Raw genomic sequence first — 19371 nt, forward strand, 5'->3', positions numbered from 1 at the left:
ATTCCAGTTCCAGTTTTGCTCGACATTCCATGGTTGTATTCATAGATACTCTTGAATTGCACTTTTTCTTTTAAAAAAAGGTAAAAGTCATCAGGGGTGCCTGGATGGCTCAGTTGGTTAAATGTCTGATTCCTGATTTTGGCTCAGGCCATCATCTCGCCATTTATGGGTTCAGGCCCCACTTTCTTGCTCTGCGGTGGCAGCACAGAGACTGCTTGGGATTCTCTGTCTCCTCTCTCTCTCTGCCCCTCCCCCACCCAAGCTCTCTCTCTAGACTCTCTCTCTCTCTCTCTCAAAATAAATAAATAAAATTAAAGTTAAAAAAAGGTAAGTCATCGAACTAATGGGAGCCGTCTGAAGAGTTGAGATCATGGGTAGAAAGCCTTGATAAAACATGGTTTAAAGTTTGAACTGTTCTTCAATATGCAAATTCATAATTTTATGTTAGCGTTAACAGGTTTTCAAATAAGTACATAAGAGCTTAGCAGTCTAAGCACAGCTCTGGGTTGCTTTGTGTGGAAAAATTTTCTAGGTGGAAGTGCTTTGAAAGTTAGTCCTTTAGTTATTTTATTTTGCATCTGAGTATTTAGTGAACACTTACTGTGTGCCAATTATTGTGCTATATATTATGAATACAGTGATAAATAAGACAGAAGCAGTCCCAATCCTGAGAAACAGGAGGCTGGAAGGGAGAGAGAAACAGTTTTTTAAAAATTTTTTTTTAATGTTTATTTATTTTTGAGACTGAGACAGAGCACGAATGGGGGACGGTCAGAGAGAGGGAGACACAGAATCCGAAACAGGCTCCAGGCTCTGAGCTGTCAGCACAGAGCCCAACGCAGGGCTTGAACTCCCGGACCGCGAGATCATGACCTGAGCCGATGTCGGCCGCTTAAACTGACTGAGCCACCCAGGCGCCCCAAAACAGTTTAAAAAAAATTCATAATTCAGTTGATAAGGTGCTATGATAGAGGAAGTAAAAGCTATACAAGAAAGAAGGGACATGGGGCACCTGGGTGGCTTAGTTTAAGTGTCCCACTTCAGCTCAGGTCATGATCTCACAGTTCATGGGTTCAAGCCCCGCATCCGTTACAGCTCAGAGCCTGGGGTCTGCTTTGGATTCTGTATTTCCCTCTCTCTCTCTGCCCTCCCTCTGCTCATGCTCTCTCAGTCTTTCTCAAAAATAATAATAAACATTAAAAAAGAAAGGACACCTATTTGAGGCTTGGATCAGAAGGTTTTTTTTTTTGAGAGAGAGAGAGAGAAAGTGCACGCATGTGTACACTCATGCAAGTTGGGGAGGGCTAGAAGAAGAGGGAGAGAGAGAATCTCAAGCAGGCTCCATGCCCAGCATGGAGCCAGATGTGGGGCTCGATCTTACCACTTCACCACCATGAGATCATGACCTGAGTTGAAATCAAGAGTCAGTTGCTCAGCTGACTGAGCCACCCAGTCACCCCCAGAAGGGTTTCATAGAAAATTTAATGTGTAGGGTAGGATAAGGAGGATAAGTAAGAATTAGTAAAGTAACAGTGGAAGGGGCAGAGTATTCTAGGCCTAAATGTATGAAGGTCTATTTTGTTATGTTTTGTTTTAATAACAGCTTTACTGAGATATAAATATTTGACATACCTATCACAAGATTCATTCTTTTAAAGTATACATTCAGTGGTTTTCAGTATATTCGCAGAGTTGTGTAACTATCACCACTGTCCAATTCCAGAACATTTTTATCACACTGAAAAGAATCCCTGTACCCATTAGAGGTAACTCTCTATTCTCTACTCTCCCTAGCTTCTGGCAACCACTAGTCTACTTCCTGTCTCTAAGAATTTGCCTGTTCTGGACATTGCATATAAATAGAGCCATATAGTATGCGGTCTTTTGTGACTGACTTCCTTTCACTTAGCATAATGTCTTCAAGGTTCATCTATATTGTAGCATGTATTAGTAGAAAGTCTGTTTGGAGGCATGGAGATGGGCAAGATTAAGAAGTAAAAGTTCAGTTGATTAGAATGACCAGTGCATAGAGTAAGAACCTGAGAATGAAGAGAAGTTGTCATACTAAAGAGGTAAGCAGAAACCAACTCAAACAGAACTATGTTTTAGAGATATGGACTTTAAGGGCAGTCGGAACCATTGAGTGGTGTTAAGTACAAAAATAATATAATCAGATTTGTGTTTTGCATTTGCATAGAGAACAGGCTAGATGGACACAAAACAGGGGGCAGGGAGAATAGTTAGGATTCTAAAAAAATCTGGGCAACAGAAAGATGTCAGTGATATGGAATATGCCAGTGGAAATGGAGAGAAGTGTATGGATTTGAAAGGTTTAAAAGGCAGTATTGGTAAAACTTTGTGTTAGATTGAATGTAGAGGTAGAAGGAGAGGAGAAGTAGTATCTAGAATGGCATTCAAGGCTTTGAGTTTGTCACCTGGGTGGATATGATTCATAGACTCATTAAGGAGCTGGCTACCTAGATAGGTTTCAGGGTGCTGATCTGTAAGGAGTTCTAAAATGGCACTGGAAAGTTGATGAGATGAAAAATGTGTTTACCAGAACACTTGGTAGAATGTTATATATCCTTTAGAGGAAAACTTTAATAAGCTTCTTTGGAAGAAGGTAAGATCCCCTCCCTCACCTAGCTTCTTGCTTGAATAATTAGGTATTTCCCAAACTATACTCTCAGAAGCTCAAAGGCTGTTTTATTTAGTGGTATATGCAAATTTAGAGTCAGCTAAATAGTTGAGTAGAGAAGAGGCTATCAATGGATCTTCTTTTTTCCCTGTCCTTTTTATGGTTCTTGCCCTTTCCCTTAGAATATTTATATAAGATTGGGTTGAAGAGTATCAAAGTACTAACTTATTACATGTGTCTATTGCTATGTAATAAATTACACCAAAACTCATGGGTTTGAGCCCCACATCTGCTGCAATGTCTCTCTCTCTTTCCCCTGCCTCTCTGCTTCTTCCCCACTATGCTTTCTCTCTCAAATAAATAAACTTAAAAATTAAAAAAATATATTAAAAAATAAAGTTACACCAAAACATAGTGGCTTAAAACAATAATTTAACAAAATCGTCAAGGAGAAAGCAGGCAAAAACCTCTTTGATCTTGGCTGCAGCAACTTCTTACTCAACATGTCTCCAGAGGCAAGGGAAACAAAAGCAAAAATGAACTATTGGGACCTCATCAAAATAAAAAGCTTCTGCACATCAAGGAAACAGTCAGCAAAACTAAAAGGCAACTGACCAAATGGGAGAAGATATTTGCAAATGACGTATCAGATAAAGGGTTAGTATCCAAAATCTGTAAAGAACTTATCAAACTCAACACCCAAAAAACAAATAATCCAGCGAAGAAATGGGCAAAAGACATGAACAGATACTTCTCCAAAGAAGATATCCAGATGGACAACCGACACATGAGAAAATGCTCAACATCACTCATCATCAGAGAAATACAAATCAAAACCACAATGAGATACCACCTCAAACCTATCAGAATGGCTAACATTAACAACTCAGGCAACAGCAGATGTTGGCAAGGATGCGGAGAAAGAGTATCTCTTTTGCACTGCTGGTGGGAATGCAAGCTGGTGCAGCCACTCTGGAACATAGTATGGAGTCTCCTCAAAATATTAAAAATAGAACTACCCTATAACCCAGCAATTGCACTACTAGGTATTTATCCACAGGATACAGGTATGCTGTTTTGAAGGGACACATGAACCCCAATGTTTATAACAGCACTTTCAACAATAGCCAAAGTATGGAAAGAGCCCAAATGTCCATCGGTGGATGAATGGATAAAGAAGATGTGGGATGTGTGTGTGTGTGTGTGTGTATATGGAGTATTATACATATATATATGGAGTATTATATATATATATACACACATATATATACATATATACATATATAATATATACACATATACACATATACATGTGTATATATAGTATATACATATGTAAATGGAATATTATACATATATATGTATATATAATATATAGTGTGTGTGTGTATATATATGTATATATAATGGAGTATTACTCGGCAATCAAAAAGAATGAAATCTTGCCATTTGCAACTATGTGGATGGATCTAGAGTGTACTTTGCTAAGTGAAATTAGAGAAAGACAAATATCATAATGACTTCACTCATATGTGGAATTTAAGATACAAAACACATAAACATAAGGGAAGGGAAGCAAAAATAATATAAAAACAGGGAAGAGGACAAAACATAAGAGACTCTTAAATATGGAGAACAAACAGAGGATCATTGGAGGGGTTGTGGGAGGGGGGATGGGCTAAATGGGTAAGGGGCATTAAGGAATCTACTCCTGAAATCACTATTGCACTTTATGGTAACTAATTTGGATGTAAATTAAAAAAATAAAAAAATAAAATACAATAAACAATAATTATTATCTCTTTTGCTTCTGGGGATTGGCTGGGATCAGCTGGGTGGTACTCAGGGTTTTCATGAAGTTGTAGTCAGACAGTGGCTGGGGCTTGCCTGAGGTGTTTGCTCCTCTTGAGGCTTGTTCATATATGTAAAGGTTCATGGGCAAAATCATCTACATGTGGCCTTTCCATGTGGTCTCTCTGGTATGATAGCTGGATTCCACGAGTGAGTATCCCAAAAAGACCAGGCAGAAACTGTGTTTTTGTGACCTAGCTTTGGAAGTTTTGCTCTGTTAGTTAAGGTAGTCATGAAGGTCTGCCCATGTTTAGAAGAAGGGAACATAGATTTCACCACTCCTGTAAGAAGATCATGTGGGATGGGAGATAATGTAGCAGCTGTCTTTGCAAATACAATCTGCCACACCTAATTTGAGAGTCTTGGATAGGGAACAAAGAAAATTACTTTGGAAAATTGAATGCAATTTTGTACATACTGAGTTCAACTCCTTGTCAGACTTACTGGTGGAAATGTTAAAAAGTTTGGTTACTAAGCAGATACTGAATTTGTTCTATGGTAAATAGTATTAATCAGAGCCAAGATAGGAAACACTATTTAAATGAGAACACTTTCTAGTTTATCCTTGTTTTCTTCTTCTATTTTAACCTGTGGCCAGGATTTTGGGAATGACAGTCTTTTCCCTATTTAATGGTGGTTTGACATAATGATTTTTTGACTTTAGGTTCATTCTAAAGCAATACACATTTAGTAGAAACCATACTTCAGATTTTGAATTTTGATTCCTTCCCAGGCTTGTAATATGTGGTATGATATTCTCTTGGGATGCTGGGCAGCAGCAGTGAGCCATGGCTCCCAGTCAGCCATGTGATCGCAAGGATAATGAGCCAGTACACTTACAACCATTCTGTACCTATTCAACCATTCTGTTTTTCACTTTCAGTACAGTATTCACTGAGTTACATGAGTTATTCAACACTTTTTTATAAAATAGGATTTGTGTTAGATGATTCTGCCCACCTGTAGGCTAATGTAAGTGTTCTGAGCATTTTTAAAGTAGGCTAGGCTAAACAGTGATGTTCAGTAGGTTAGGTGTATTAAATGTGTTTTTGACCTAATGATCTGTTCAACTTATGTTTAGTTTATTGGGACATAATCCCATTGTAAGTTGAGAAAGATCTGTATTACCTTCATACATCTCTTCTGTTATAAACATGTCCATACAAGGGCTTCCTATAAATCGCTTGCATTTTAAAAAATGTTTATTTATTTTGAGAGAATGTGAGCTGGGGAAGGAGGAGCAAGAGAGAGAGAGAGAATCCTAAGCAGGCTCTGCACTGTCAGCACAGAGCCTGATGTGGGGCTTGATCCCATGAACCGTGAGATCATGACCTGAGCCAAAATCAAGAGTCAGGCGCTTAACTGACTGAGCCACCCAGGCATCCCAATCGCTTGCATTTATTTATTTATTTGTTTGTTTATTTATTTATAAATGTTTATTCATTTTTTGAGAGAAAGAGAGAGCATGAGCAGGGGAGGGACAGAGAGAGAGAAAGGGAGACACAGAATCTGAACCAGGCTCCAGGTTCTGAGTTGTCAGCACAGAGCCTGATGTGGGGCTTGAACCCACCAACCATGAGATCATGACCTGAGCCGAAGTCTGATGCTTAACTGACTGAGCCACCCAGGCACCCCTGCATTTTTATATTTTAAACATCAGTTTTATTCCTGTCATTTTCCTTATAGGTTTATTTTTTTTAAACTTAGTTTTTAAATTTTCAGTGATTCTTCTTTCTCTCTTTTCCCATATATAATTAAAATTTAATCCCAGAAAAGTAATCGTCCAAAATCCTTGTTTTTTCCTATCCTGTTCCATTTTCAGTTTTCATAGTCAAAGGTAAAAATTTAAGTAGCATGGGTCTTAGTAATTGAAATTCATGTATCTTCAATTCTCTTTTCTATTATTAACAAATAATAAATAGGGGCACCTGGGTGGCTCAGTCAGTTGAGCCTGACTCTTGATTACAGGTTAGGTCATAATCTCACTGTACCTGAGATCCAGCCCCATGTCGGGCTCTGTGCTGACAACGTGGAACCTGCTTGGGATTCTCTCTCTCTCTCTCTCTCTCTCTCTCTCTCTGTCTCTGTCTCTGCCCCTCCCTTGCTCTCTCTCGCTCACTCTCTCTCAAAATAAATAAATAAATGTTTAAAAAAACAGAAATAATAAACATTCATTCCATGAAAAATTAGGGCTACAGAAGATTGAAAAAAATGTAAATCACCCGAACACTACCAAGAGTTTTTGTATTATATTTTAGTGTATATTTCTTAAGACTTTAAGGTTTTGGGACACCTGGCTGGCTCAGTCAGTAGAGCACATGACTACTCTTGATCTCAGGGTTGTGGGTTTGAGCCCTATGTTGGGTGTGGAGGTTACTTAAAAATAAAATCTTAAAAGAGACTTAAAAACTTTCCCGAAACATGGGGAATTTATAAAATTTGTACATTGGGGTGCCTGGGTGGCTCAGTCAGTTAAGTTGGTTAATTAAATAAATAAATAATTAATTAAAATAAATAAATAAATAAAATTTGTACCATTAAAATGGCTGCTTTCAATTGACATTTAGATTTTTTCCCCAATATTTAACTATTTTAAACACCAGTCTAACAGTTAACTTAGTTTATATCTTTTCTCTTTATCTAATTATTTCCTTGAGGTAAATCTCTGGAATGTAATTGTTATGTCAAAGGGCCTGTGTTTATATAGTAATGATCAAATTTCCCAGTTATTGCACCTGGCTTGCTCAGTTGGTGGAACATGCGACTCGTGATCTCCAGGTCATGAGTTCAGGCCCCATGTTGGGTGTGGAGCCTACTTAAAAAAAAAAAAAATTCCCAATTATTTAAATCCTTGTCACTTTTTTTTTCCTCTTCCAGTGGAGAATTTCTCTGTTTTTGTTTGTCTCTTGCATTTACTTACTGTCTCTTTTTCCCACAGTACACACATCCATAAATATTTATTAGGTAGGAAGAAGTCTTCATCATGAGATTGATTACTTAAATATGGACTTCATCAGTCTCAGTGAAGACAGTCCTTGTTCTCAATGGACTGACAGTTCATTGGGGGAGGTAGACGGGCATACTGACAATGTAAATTAATTTGGTAAGTGCTGCCATTAGTAGAGAGCATGCATGACACGAGCATAGGGTGACTCTTCCAAAACAGGCTACAGAGAATCAGGGAAGGCTTCCCAGGTTGAGTTGAGAGTGAGTTTGAGTTGAACCTTGTGGTAACGCAAATTAGCTAGGCAAAGAAGAGTGGCAAAAGTGTCTCAGTATGGGCATAGAGCATGCAGTGAGAGAGAAGTATGATAAAGCGTCTCACCAGAAATTGGGTATTTTTGTATGATTGGAGCTTAGGGAAGTAGTGGAGAACAGTTTGGAAAAGAAGCAGAGACCAAGTTCTGAAGGGATCTATATGCCATGCTAAAAAACCACACTTCATTCTTAGGGGAAGGAGTAAGGGGATTTATTCATTAGCTAGAAAAGCACAGTCAATCTGGGTAGTAGTTGTGACAAATGAAGACCCATCACTGACATCCAGATGTGTCTATTAAGTAGGTGACATAGGAAGGGGATAAGGTGAGAACTGATGAGGGCCTAAAATAAGGCAGTTGTAGAAATAGAAGGAGGTAGATGTAATTAAGAGCTTTTTATTTGGAATCCTTGCCATGGGAGGTGTGTTATATGCTATACTTAATTAAATCATCCTGGATATTTTGAATACCTGCTATATGACAAGCACTGTGCTGGGGTCTTGGGATAAAAGTATGAATAAAAGAGTTTCCTGCCTTGAGTGGCTTATTGTTATGTAGAGTGCAGCAGATTGCAAAGAGAGAAATTACCATGTAATGTAAAACATGTTGTAGGTGTAAGTACGTTATGAGAGCATAGAGAACTAAGCAATTATTAATTTCATATTAGGAGGTGACATTGAGCAGAATCTTGAAGTTCTGAAGTTTTTTTCCTGCATATCTTGAACTGTATTTAAGGCATTTTATATTGTATTTTATGTGGTATATCCATCCACTTACAAAACTTCTTTTGTTCCTTCCAAAAAGCAATTACATAATGCCAAAAGACAGTGAAAAGTCTTCTACCATAAAGTGTTCATTCTGGTAAAAAAGTACTAGATAACCGTTTCTTATCTGGAAAGCATAACTGGTTGCTTGTCTATTTATCTTTCCCTTTGTTTTTCTTAACTATTTCTTAGTTTGTTAGGACATTGGCAACTTTTAAGGCTACTTTTGAGAAAGAATACAATATTGTATTCCATTATATGTCAGTTCTCAAAGATAAGAATAAAGACTTGTGGCTAAATAGGAAGGATTGGCCCCCACCCCACCCCTTATTTTTTGTCTTCCTAAAACTGCACTGAAATGATAGGAAGAAACAACAGAAAAGGAAAACAACAGTGGATGGGAGCTTTCAGTGAATGAAAAAAGTAAAGAAAGGTCTTAGAACTGAAGAAGCAATAAATTGTAGATGTGATTGAGAAGCAAGTCTACACCCGCACAGAACCTTAGAGAAACTTATGGAAGTTCTAGGGATCTCTGAAGGCTTAGGTGAGGTGTGGTGCTGAAAACAGAAATTGGTTGGTAGTCTGTGCAAGAAGTGGTTAGTTATGCTGGTATTCTGTCCTAATTATGTAGCTAAGTAACGTTATCCTTGTCCTGCAGGAGACAAAAAGTTTATTTTCTGGAAGAATTGAATTATGAAAGCTTTGCATTAAGAAATCCCAGACATATCAAAAGGTAGGAATAGGTGCAGGGTTGAAAGTAGGTTGACTAAGGGAAATGTAATGTGAAGTCATAAATGTAAACTTGAGAACAGTCTCCATCTTGTGTGAGTTTCCTCTAGACACATTTAAGCTCCCTAGGGGAACACAGGGAGTTAGACAGTTGGATTTAACCAGACTTGAGGCTTTGCCAGCCGAGGCTAAAGGTCAAAAGAATAAAACTCTAGAAGAACAACCTGTGATGTTTGAGATAGCTACATAATATTATTTGGACTTGCCTCACACATGACAATAGATACAGACATACAGGATTTAACTTGGAGTCTATAGAGTTAATTTTATTTGTTTAAAAAAATCTTCAGTTAGGTAGATATTAGAGGAGAGGATCTTACTTTTGCCTCATTCATTTTGACTTTGGTACTTCTACTTGTATAATCCTTTCCTACTTCTGATGTGATTTAGTTCTTTGATAGATGTAAGCCTGGTTCTTAGCATCAACAGCACTTCTCATTTAGAATTTTAACAAATACATATTTTTTTTCAAGTTTTCAAGATAGGAAAATTTCTGTCCCTTCCTTCCTTCCTTCCTTCCTTCCTTCCTTCCTTCCTTCCTTCCCTCCCAAATTTATTTATTTATTTAGAGAGAGAGTGGGGGAGGGGCAGAGAGAGAGAGGGAGAGAGAAAATCCAAAGCATGCTCCCCATTGCCAGTGTAGAGCCTGACATGGAGCTTGAACTCACGAACTGTGAGATTCTGACCTGAGCTGAAATCAAGAGTTAGATGCTTAATCAACTGAGCCACCCAGATGACCCTCACCAGAGATTTTCATTCTCTCTCTCTATATATATATTTTTTTTAATGTTTATTTTTATTTTTGACAGAGAGAGAGAGAGAGAGAGAGAGAGAGAGAGAGAGAGCATGAGCAGGGGAGGGGCAGAGAGAGAGGGAGACACAGAATCCGAAGCAGCCTCCAGGCTCTGAGCTGTCAGCACAAAGCTGGACGCAGGGCTCGAACTCACAGACCGCGAGATCATGACCTGAGCTGAAGTTGGACACTCAACCAACTGAGCCACCCAGGCGCCCCCATTCTATATTTTTTATTGGTTTCTGGAAACTTGAGTTTTCTGCTTTTTAAAAATTCTCTTATTTTTTAATAAGTACATTATTTTTACATCAGATAATGGAATTGCATTTACAATAATGCCAGAAAAATTTCTTTTAGTGCATATTATCTTTAAAATTAAGCGATGTTCATTAGATCATCTCTAAGATGCTTTCCTGTTCTGAAATGCTATGATTATATGTTTGATATTTTATATGGGTAATATGAGATTCTTAATTTTATTTGGATTACAATTACCAATCTTGTTCAAGACTAAATTAGGCTCCTAAAGATTTTCAAATCTTCTCTAAACAGCTACAGAAGTATTTAAATTGGACTACTGTAACTTCATGGATATTGTCATATATTCAGAAGAAGGAAATAACATTTGAGGAAGCTTTGAAAGCTTTGTCTTTTGCATACCACTAGTAGTAAGGATAATGTTGGGCTAATAGATCCATTGCTTCTAAACAATGGAGGAAGACTAGAATCCTAAGAGACTCCATTTGGAGGAAAACAGTTGTTTTGCAATAAAAATCTCAACAGGAAGCCTCTGAATCTCAATTTAAGAAATCTGTATGTACAGAAAAAAAAAAAAGACATTCTAGTGAAGCAGCAGTTTTGCTAGCTTTGGATTCTCGGAGGGCTTATTGTAATACAAAATAATTGGTATTTTTATGAATTAACAGAGTTAAAACCATTGGGTAGAAAGTGCCTGCCTCTGAGGTTTTATTTTGTATTATCCACTGAAAATAAAAAAATATTCAAAAATTCTTAACTGTTTATGCAGCGTTTAACCTTTGGCCTTCTTAGACAGTAAAATGTGTCTGCTGCATTTCATAGTGGCCAGGTCTTTGAATCTGAAGATGTAATTTATTATTTAAGCCCCATAGCTTTCATTTGTCTGGCTGTGATAGGTTTATATGAAGAAAATTAGGGCTTATTGCTTTAGCAAATATAATGAGCAATGTGTTTTGTTTTTTTTTTTTTTCTTTAGGATCAAATAGGGCATACTGAATCAGCAGGACTAGCTGGTGGTGCAGCAAGCATCATGAGTAAGCACAGGGAAGTCTGTCCCTTATCACGTGTGTAAGGGGAAAAAGGTAAGAAAACCAATGTTCTATTTCTGTTAGAGATTGAACTTAAGAAAACAGCTAAATCTACAGAAAATAATGCTCATGTATATATGCTGCTTGCTTCATTTATAACATTGCCTCTTGTTAAATCAGGAGTATAGTTTTAAAAAAAGATTTGACTTAAATCCAGAGGAAGGGTATTTTAAAATTACTGTTGAATTATGTCAAAATTCTAATTTTTCTGCCAGTGCTTGGCTTTTTCCTTTTAGAGTCAGCTTCTACTTTGAGCATAAAAAGGTAATTTCAGCATGAAAAAGAACACGGATTTGAGCAATATTGTTGGTAGAAAAAAAAATAGTGATATATCTATCCAATTAATTTTATTTCTATTTCTTAGTCATCATGTAAGAGCAAAGCAATTAAAGCTAATTTTGGGGCAGGGAAGCAAATATAGATTTAATTACATTATTTTATTTTGTATTTTTAGACTAATTGTGAAGAGCAATAATTTCCAGCAGAAAATTGGAAGTATTCCACTAATTTTTGTAGAGCAGGAATCATTGATTTTTTTTTCCTGACTAGGAATCATGTTTGATTTCTTTTAGGTCATACAATTACTTAAGGGGCTGGAAATGGTAAGGAGGGTTGAGGATGTGTGGGTAAGATGAATTTCAGAAACTGATTATACCATTCACTAATGGCATGTTGCATACTCTGGCTGAGTTTAATTTTCCATGTAAGCTTTAAGAATAGAGGCATGAGTCTGACAGTGTGTGATAGCAGAGTGAGCTCCTTTTCAGTTGAGAGTGGAGTAGAGAGGCCCTTAGTTGTTAGTGCCTTCCTCATCAAAACTTCTGGGCCTACAGTTGGAAGGGTATTTCTTATACCCTAGCCACCTCATGTAGAGGCATAAGAAGGGGGTGCTGGTTTTTGCTTTTACTGGGCAAGATCTTATTCTTCAGGCATTACCTCTTTAGGAAGTTTTCAACCTACTGAAAAAATTATCAACAATAATAAAAAATAATCAGTGGTAATCAATTATTAGAATATTTGTCACAGTAGCCTACCCTACCTCCCAAATACATCCCTGCCTCAGTCTGATTTAGCTTCACCTCTTCTTTGGCTCCATAGCCCTCAGGGCATATATCAATTAGTACGATGTTTTATATTTTAAGTTTATTCATCCATCTCCTCTATGAAACATTAGGCACCTTTAGGTCAAGGACATTGTCTTATTTTTTTTTTAAGTTTTATTTATTTAGGTAATCTGCACATCCAACGTGGGTTTCAAACTCATGAGTCCAAGGTCAAGAGTCATATGTTCCTCCAACTGAGCCAGCCAGGTGCCCTAAGGACATTGTCTTATTTGTCATTATAATCTAATGACAAGGACAGTGCCTGATACTCCATAATGTTTGGTGCATAGATGTACTCATGTTCATTTTAATTAGTATATGGCATAAAGAGGAAGTACCAGTGAAGGAAACAAAAGGAGCAATCAGATTAGTGCTATAAAAGTGGAACCCCCTAAGGTTGATTCAAGAGAATGTCCAAAAGGACTATGGTCAATAGAATAAAAAAGAAGAGGTCCAGAAGCACAATGCCAAACAAAGAGGTCCTCAGGAAGAAAATGTACAAAATTAAGTAGTTCTATTTCTTTTCTTTTCTTTTTTTAAAAAAAGGTTTCTTGATGTTTATTTATTTATGAGAGAGACAGAGCATGGGCAGGGGGAGGGGCCGAGAGAGAGGGAAACACAGAATCCAAGGCAGGCTCCAGGCTCCGAGCTGTCAGCACAGAGCCCGACGTGGGGCTCGACCTCATGAACCATGAGATCACGACCTGAGCCGAAGTCAGATGCTTAACTGACTGAGCCAGTCATGTGCCCCTATTTCTTTCTTGAGATATACATGTATAATATTTAGTGACTTCTATTTTGAATAAGACATGGATGCTTTTATAAGAAGGCAGGTAAAGAATCCTGACGTAGGGGTGCCTGGCTGGCTCAGTTGGTGGAGCATGGGACTCTTGATCTCAGGGTTGTGAGTTCAAGCCCCACATTGGGAGTGGAGCCTCCTTAAAAAATAAAAAAAGAATCCTAACTTCAGATTTGTTATTTATTTTTTAAATGTTTATTTATTTTTAAGAGACAGAGACAGAATACAAGTGGGGGAGGGGCGGAGAGAGAGGGAGGGAGACACAGAAACTGAAGCAGGCTCCAGGCTCTGAGCTGTCAGCACAGAGCCCATTGCGGGGCTCGAACTCACAAACCGCGACATTGTGACCTGAGCCAAATTGGACGCTTAACTGACTGAGCCACCCAGGTGCTCCAGGGTTTAAATCCTCTGGGATACCCAGCTTATGCAGTGAGAAGACTGCCCCTCTCCCAAGCCCTCAGGAGACCACAGGGTTTTCTTTGGAAGATGAAACTAAAGATGCTCAAGACTTGAGGACACTAAACATAACTGACGAGGGATCGGGAACCATACATAGTGAAAGCAGGAGGGTTAAGAGAAATCCTTTATACTGAAAAGTGAGACCCTTCCCCCTCACTCCTTCCTTTACTTTTCTTTCAGAAGGTAATTGCCTAGTATTATATCTCTCTGTACCCCCTTGTAGGAAAGTATATGAGCCTTCTCTAAAGTCTAAAGAAAAGACCCCTCTATACTGACATTTAGAGGTCTCCCAGTGAAGTAACTATGTTCCCACCTGATCACCATGCAGTGGAAGCCTCCTGGTTGAGAAGCCAGACATGCAGAGCTTCCAGTTGGCTTTAGTACTTCATTTATTCAATAAATAGGCATTTGGGGAGAGCCTCCAAGGGGAAAGAGAACAAAACACAAAAGTACAAAAGAGGAACTTGGAGGAAAATAATACAGGAAATAGAAGAAAGTTTGAGGAAAAAAGCCCAACAAACTGTAGGTAATTAGTAATTGCACCAGAGAAGTTAAGAAAAGAGATAAGAAAAGAAGTTATATGCATGAAATAAGATGACGTAAAAATCATTAGAAAAAGAAAGTGCTCTGGAAATTAAAAATATGATAGACACTTCTGGTGTATTTAAAAAATTTTATAAACTATCTTAAGCTTATAGAAAAGTCACCTACAAAGAACTTTTTTTTTCTCTGAACCGTTTCAGAATAAGTTGCTAGTGCATGATCTTTGAAACTGTGTTTCTAGCAAAGAAGGACATTCTCCTACATAACCACAATATATTAATCAAAATCAGCAAATTAACATTGATCCATTACCACCAACTAATTCTTAGATCTTATTCAGGTATTGCCAGATGTACAAATAATGTCCTCTGTATCAAAAGGATCTAGTTTAGAGTCATGTGTTGCAGTCATGTCTCTGTAGTCTCCTTCTGTTTGGAACATTTCTGCAGTCTTTGACTTTTTTGACTTTGACACTTTTGAAGATTGCAGACCAGTTATTTTGTAGGATGTTCTTCAGTTTTGGTTTGTCTGATGTTTCCTTATGACTAAATTCAGGTTATGCAGTTTTGTGGGAATATCACAGAGTGGTGCTGTTTTTGTTTTTAAATTAACGCATTTTATTTTTTTAAGAGCAGTTTTAGGTTCTGGTGCCTGAGTGGCTCAGTTGTTAAGCATCTGACTTCAGCTCAGGTCATGATCTCACGGTTCGTGAGTTCAAGTCCTCCCACATCAGATGCGCTCGAGTTTTCGAGTGAGTCCCGCTTCTCTCTGTTTCTCTCTACCCCTGGGGGATTCTCTCTCTCTCTCTCTCTCTCTCTCTCTCTCTCTCTGTCTCTCACTTTCTCTGCCCTCTTCTCACTTGCACCCCCCCCTCAAAAAAAATGTAGCAGTTTTAGTTTCATAGCAAAATTGAGCAGAAATTAAAGGGAGTCCCCACCCCTATCTAGCCTCCCCCAGTATTGACATTGCTGTGTCCTTTTTCACTGCAGCCTATCAGAGAGCACAGATTTCCATTTGTCCCATTACTGATGATGCTTACTTTGATAGCTGTGTAAGGTGATGTCTGTCAGGCTTTGCCTCTGAAGTTACTCTTTTTTTCTTTGGTAATTAGTAAATATTTTTGTAGAGAGGAACTTTGAAGCAATGTAAATATCCCCTTCCTCATCACACTTGGGATTCATTTATTCATATTGCAAGGATTCATGGTTCTCTTTTTTATTCAGTGGGTTGTAATCCATTGCTATCATTATTTATTTTGATTCTCTGATTTAGCCTGTGGGAACTCCTTCAGGCTGGTTTCTGTGTCCTTTTGACATGTCTCCATTCTTGGAGTACATGTTTGCTTTCCAGCATGCAAGATATTCAAGGCTCTTTTTTTTTTTTTAATTGAAATATAATCACATACCATAAAATGCACTCTTTTAAAGAATATGTAGTCCAGGAGTTTTTATATATTTATAGAGTTATGTAGTCATCATCACTGTCTAGTTCCAAAACATTTTTATAATCCCAAAAAGAAATCTCGTATCCATTAGTAATCAGTTCCTGTTTCTCTCCAGTTCCCCCCAGCACCTGACAGTCACTAATTAATTTTCTATTTCTTTGGATTTGTCTATTCTGGACAATCCATACAAAAGGAATCATACAGTATATAGCTTTTTGTGTCTCCTTCTTTCAGTTACCTTAATATTTCCAAAATTCTTTCATGTTGTAGCATATAGCAGCAGTACACCATCTATTTTAATTGTCCTATAATATCCCATTTTGTTGATATACCATACCACACTTTATTTATCCATTTATAAGTTGATATATATTTGGGTTGTTTCCACCTTTTGGCTTTTATGAATGATGCTGTGAGTATTCATGAATGAGTTTTTGTGTGACTGTATTTCCATTTCTCTTGGGCATAAACCTAGGAGTGGACTAGCTATGCCATGAGGTGTAACTTTTTGAGGAACTGCCAAACTATTTCCCAAAGTTGTGACATCATTTTACTTTCTTTCTAGCAATGTGTGAGAATTCATATTTCCCTATATCCTCATCAGAGCTCTTGTATTTTTTCTACTCCAGCTCTGGAATCAGCCATTTCTCCATAGAACCCTGCTTCCTTTTAGTGGATAACAATACTTAGATACCAAATCTGGTGCTAGGTACATGCTCATTGCTACTTGGATTAGAGATGGAGATTTGCTGCTCTAAGATCCTCTCTGCAGAGAGCTAAAGCAAGTGCACACACACACACACACACACCATTTACATCTATATCTATTGCTATAAGTGTCTATGTTTATTGAGGTCTATGAGTTCATACTGATATCTCGAATTCCAAACCAACACTGCAGGGTTCTTTCTGGCCTTCACTTTGTGTGCATTTTAACTCCCTTCTCTAATAGTGAGAAACCTTGCCCTGGTTGCTCTTCATGTAGTCAGTTATTTGATCTGTCTCTGCATGTAACCAGTCTCCTATCACTGTCTCCTTCCCCTGACCCTTCTTATCCTGCTCAGGCTCTGACCTGCCACTCTGGATTGTGCTCTTACATCTCCTCCTTACCTCTCCTGCATGTGGTCTCTTCTTACTCACTTGGGCTCTGACTCCCCATCCCCTTCATGTAGATGCCTTCCTCGCCTCTCTTGGGTTCTGATACCCCACCTGGGCTGTCCTTCTGCATAGACAGCTTTCTTACACTGTTGGGTCTCTGACATCTTATGTTGGGCCACCCCAACACAAGGACATCTACTTTACTATACTTGGGTTCTGACTCCCCCTTACACAGATGCTCTCTTCATCCTGCTCCTATGTCTGTTGAATTTTTAATAACTTTTTCTCTTTCATTTTTATTTTTTTCCAGCTTTTTATTTTGTAGTAATTATAGATTCACATGAAATTGTAAGAATAGTATAGAGTCCCAGTGTACCCTTCATTTACCCGGTTTTTCTCATTGCTTACATATTATACATAATTATAGAAAACATAAACTAGGAAATTGACACTTGATTTTCCATTCATCAGTTGATAGGTATCTGGTTATTCCCACCTTTTGGCTGTTGTGAATAAAGCTGCTGTGAGCATATTCATGAATGTGTGTCCCTCTCATTTGTCCCATGTAGGTTTGTGTAACCACCATTGCAGTTGAAGATACAGCATGATTCTGTCACCACAGAGATCTCCCTTGTGCTACCCCTTTATAGTCACATGCACCCTCCTCTCCCCACTATCCCATTATTTCATGACTTTTAAAAATTAAAAACATTATTACAGGTCACAATAAAAGCTGAGTAACCATGGAGATAAACCATGTTACATTCATTTATAGAAAGATTTAATATCATTCTCAATCCTGAGTGAGGGGCAGGTTAGGAATTCTAATTTCTGAAAGGTGATTTTATTGGTGTGCTCTTCCATCCTGTTCCGTTGCTCAGTCTTGGAGCCACCTGGGATAGTTTTTTCCGCCAGCTCCCAGCTTTATTCAGAGAGCCCAGTCTGGCCCCTTACACTGTAGAAACTTCTTTAAGTTTGCAGCCAATAATTCCCATCTTCCCTGCTAACTTTTGATCCTAGGCCTGAAGGTTGCTGCCTAGTTTTGCGACCCCTTCAGTTCTCACTCATTGCTGTGGCTTGGTTTCTTTTTGGTTTATGGATTTGTGTATTTCCCTTTCTTGCTTTTGAATTTGGCTGTATAAACTATTTTAAGATAATCTATTTTTCTAGAATTTCTATATTCATAGTGGGAAGGAATACTTCCTACCACCAGCTCAGTATACTCTTTTTTTTCTTTTGAGAAATTTCAAGCCTAAAGAAAAGTGAAAAGATAATATAAAGACCCATATATCCTTCACCTAGATTCATCAATTTTTACCATTTTGCTTCTTTTTTTTTTTTTTTTTTTAAGTAGGCTTCATGCCCAGCACGGAGCCCAACATAGGGCTTGAGTCCACAACCCTGAGATCAAGAGTTGGATGCTCAGCCAGCTGAGCCACCCAGGCGCCTCTTGTTTCTTTTTTGAACACCTCTCCTCCTCTCTCCCTCCTTTCACTCTCTTCCTCTTTTTCCCCTCCTCCCCTACACTCATACACACATTCACATACTTTTCTTTTTCTGAATCATTTGAAAGTTAAATATAGATATTACAACACTTCTTCCCTAAATAATTCAGCAGACATCTCCTAAGAGTAAGGACATTCTCCTACAAAATCAAAATGTCGTTATCACAGCTAAGAAAATGGTTATTAATTTATCGTATCACCTGATACATAGTCCAAATTTCCTGGATTGTCTCCTACGTGGGATTTTTTGCTGTGTATGTGTATATGTATTTTCTTGATTTAGGATCCAGCCAGTGTTCGTGCATGGAATTTGGTTATTAAATCTCTTAAGTCTTTTTAAATTTGGAATGATGTTTTTGTAACATTGAACCTTTTGGAAAGTTCGGAACAGTTGTCTTATAGAATGCCTCACATTCTAGATTTGTCAAATCGTTTCTTCATGATTCAATTCAGGTTAAACATTTTTGGCAAGAATACTATGTTCTTAATGTTTTAAACTTCTCATTGCATCATATCAAGAGGTACATCATGGCAGCTTGTTTTAGTACATGTGCTGCCAAAGCGAGCACCATCATGGCAGCTTGTTAAACTCTTGGTAACCCTAAATTTGATCATTTGGTTTAGGTAGTGATTATCATATCTTCTTACTGTAAACATATTTTCTCCTTTGTGATTAATAATCTGTGGATTAATACTTTGAGGCACTGTGAATATTTTCTTTCCTAGTAACCATTTACCTAAGGGCTTTAGGATTTAGGATTTAGGATTTTAGGATTTTTGATGCTGGCCTGCAACAGTAATTATCATTGGAGTTTAGTACAGCTTCTTGATCAGCTGTTTGCACAGGAGTCCCCCTCCTTATCCATGGGGGATACATTCCAAGATCCCCTGTGGTACCTAAAACCATAGATACTACCAAAACCTATATATACTGTGTTTTCCTGTACATACATACCTATGATAAAGTTTAATTTATAAATTA

General features: G+C 37.9%; 1 protein-coding gene across 2 annotated transcripts in view; it reads left to right on the forward strand.

Annotated features, from left to right (window-relative positions):
* Window positions 1-19371, forward strand: part of ZFYVE9 (zinc finger FYVE-type containing 9) — a 213482-nt gene that overhangs the window by 64449 nt on the left and 129662 nt on the right. For both annotated transcript variants that reach the window (XM_042951599.1, XM_042951600.1), the window contains exon 2: window positions 11327-11432. The gene's annotated coding sequence lies outside the window, so the exon portion shown is untranslated. The remainder of the gene's footprint in view (window positions 1-11326; window positions 11433-19371) is intronic.

This window comes from Panthera leo, chromosome C1 (genome assembly GCF_018350215.1).
Source record: "Panthera leo isolate Ple1 chromosome C1, P.leo_Ple1_pat1.1, whole genome shotgun sequence".
Classification (NCBI taxonomy): Eukaryota; Metazoa; Chordata; class Mammalia; order Carnivora; family Felidae; genus Panthera; species Panthera leo.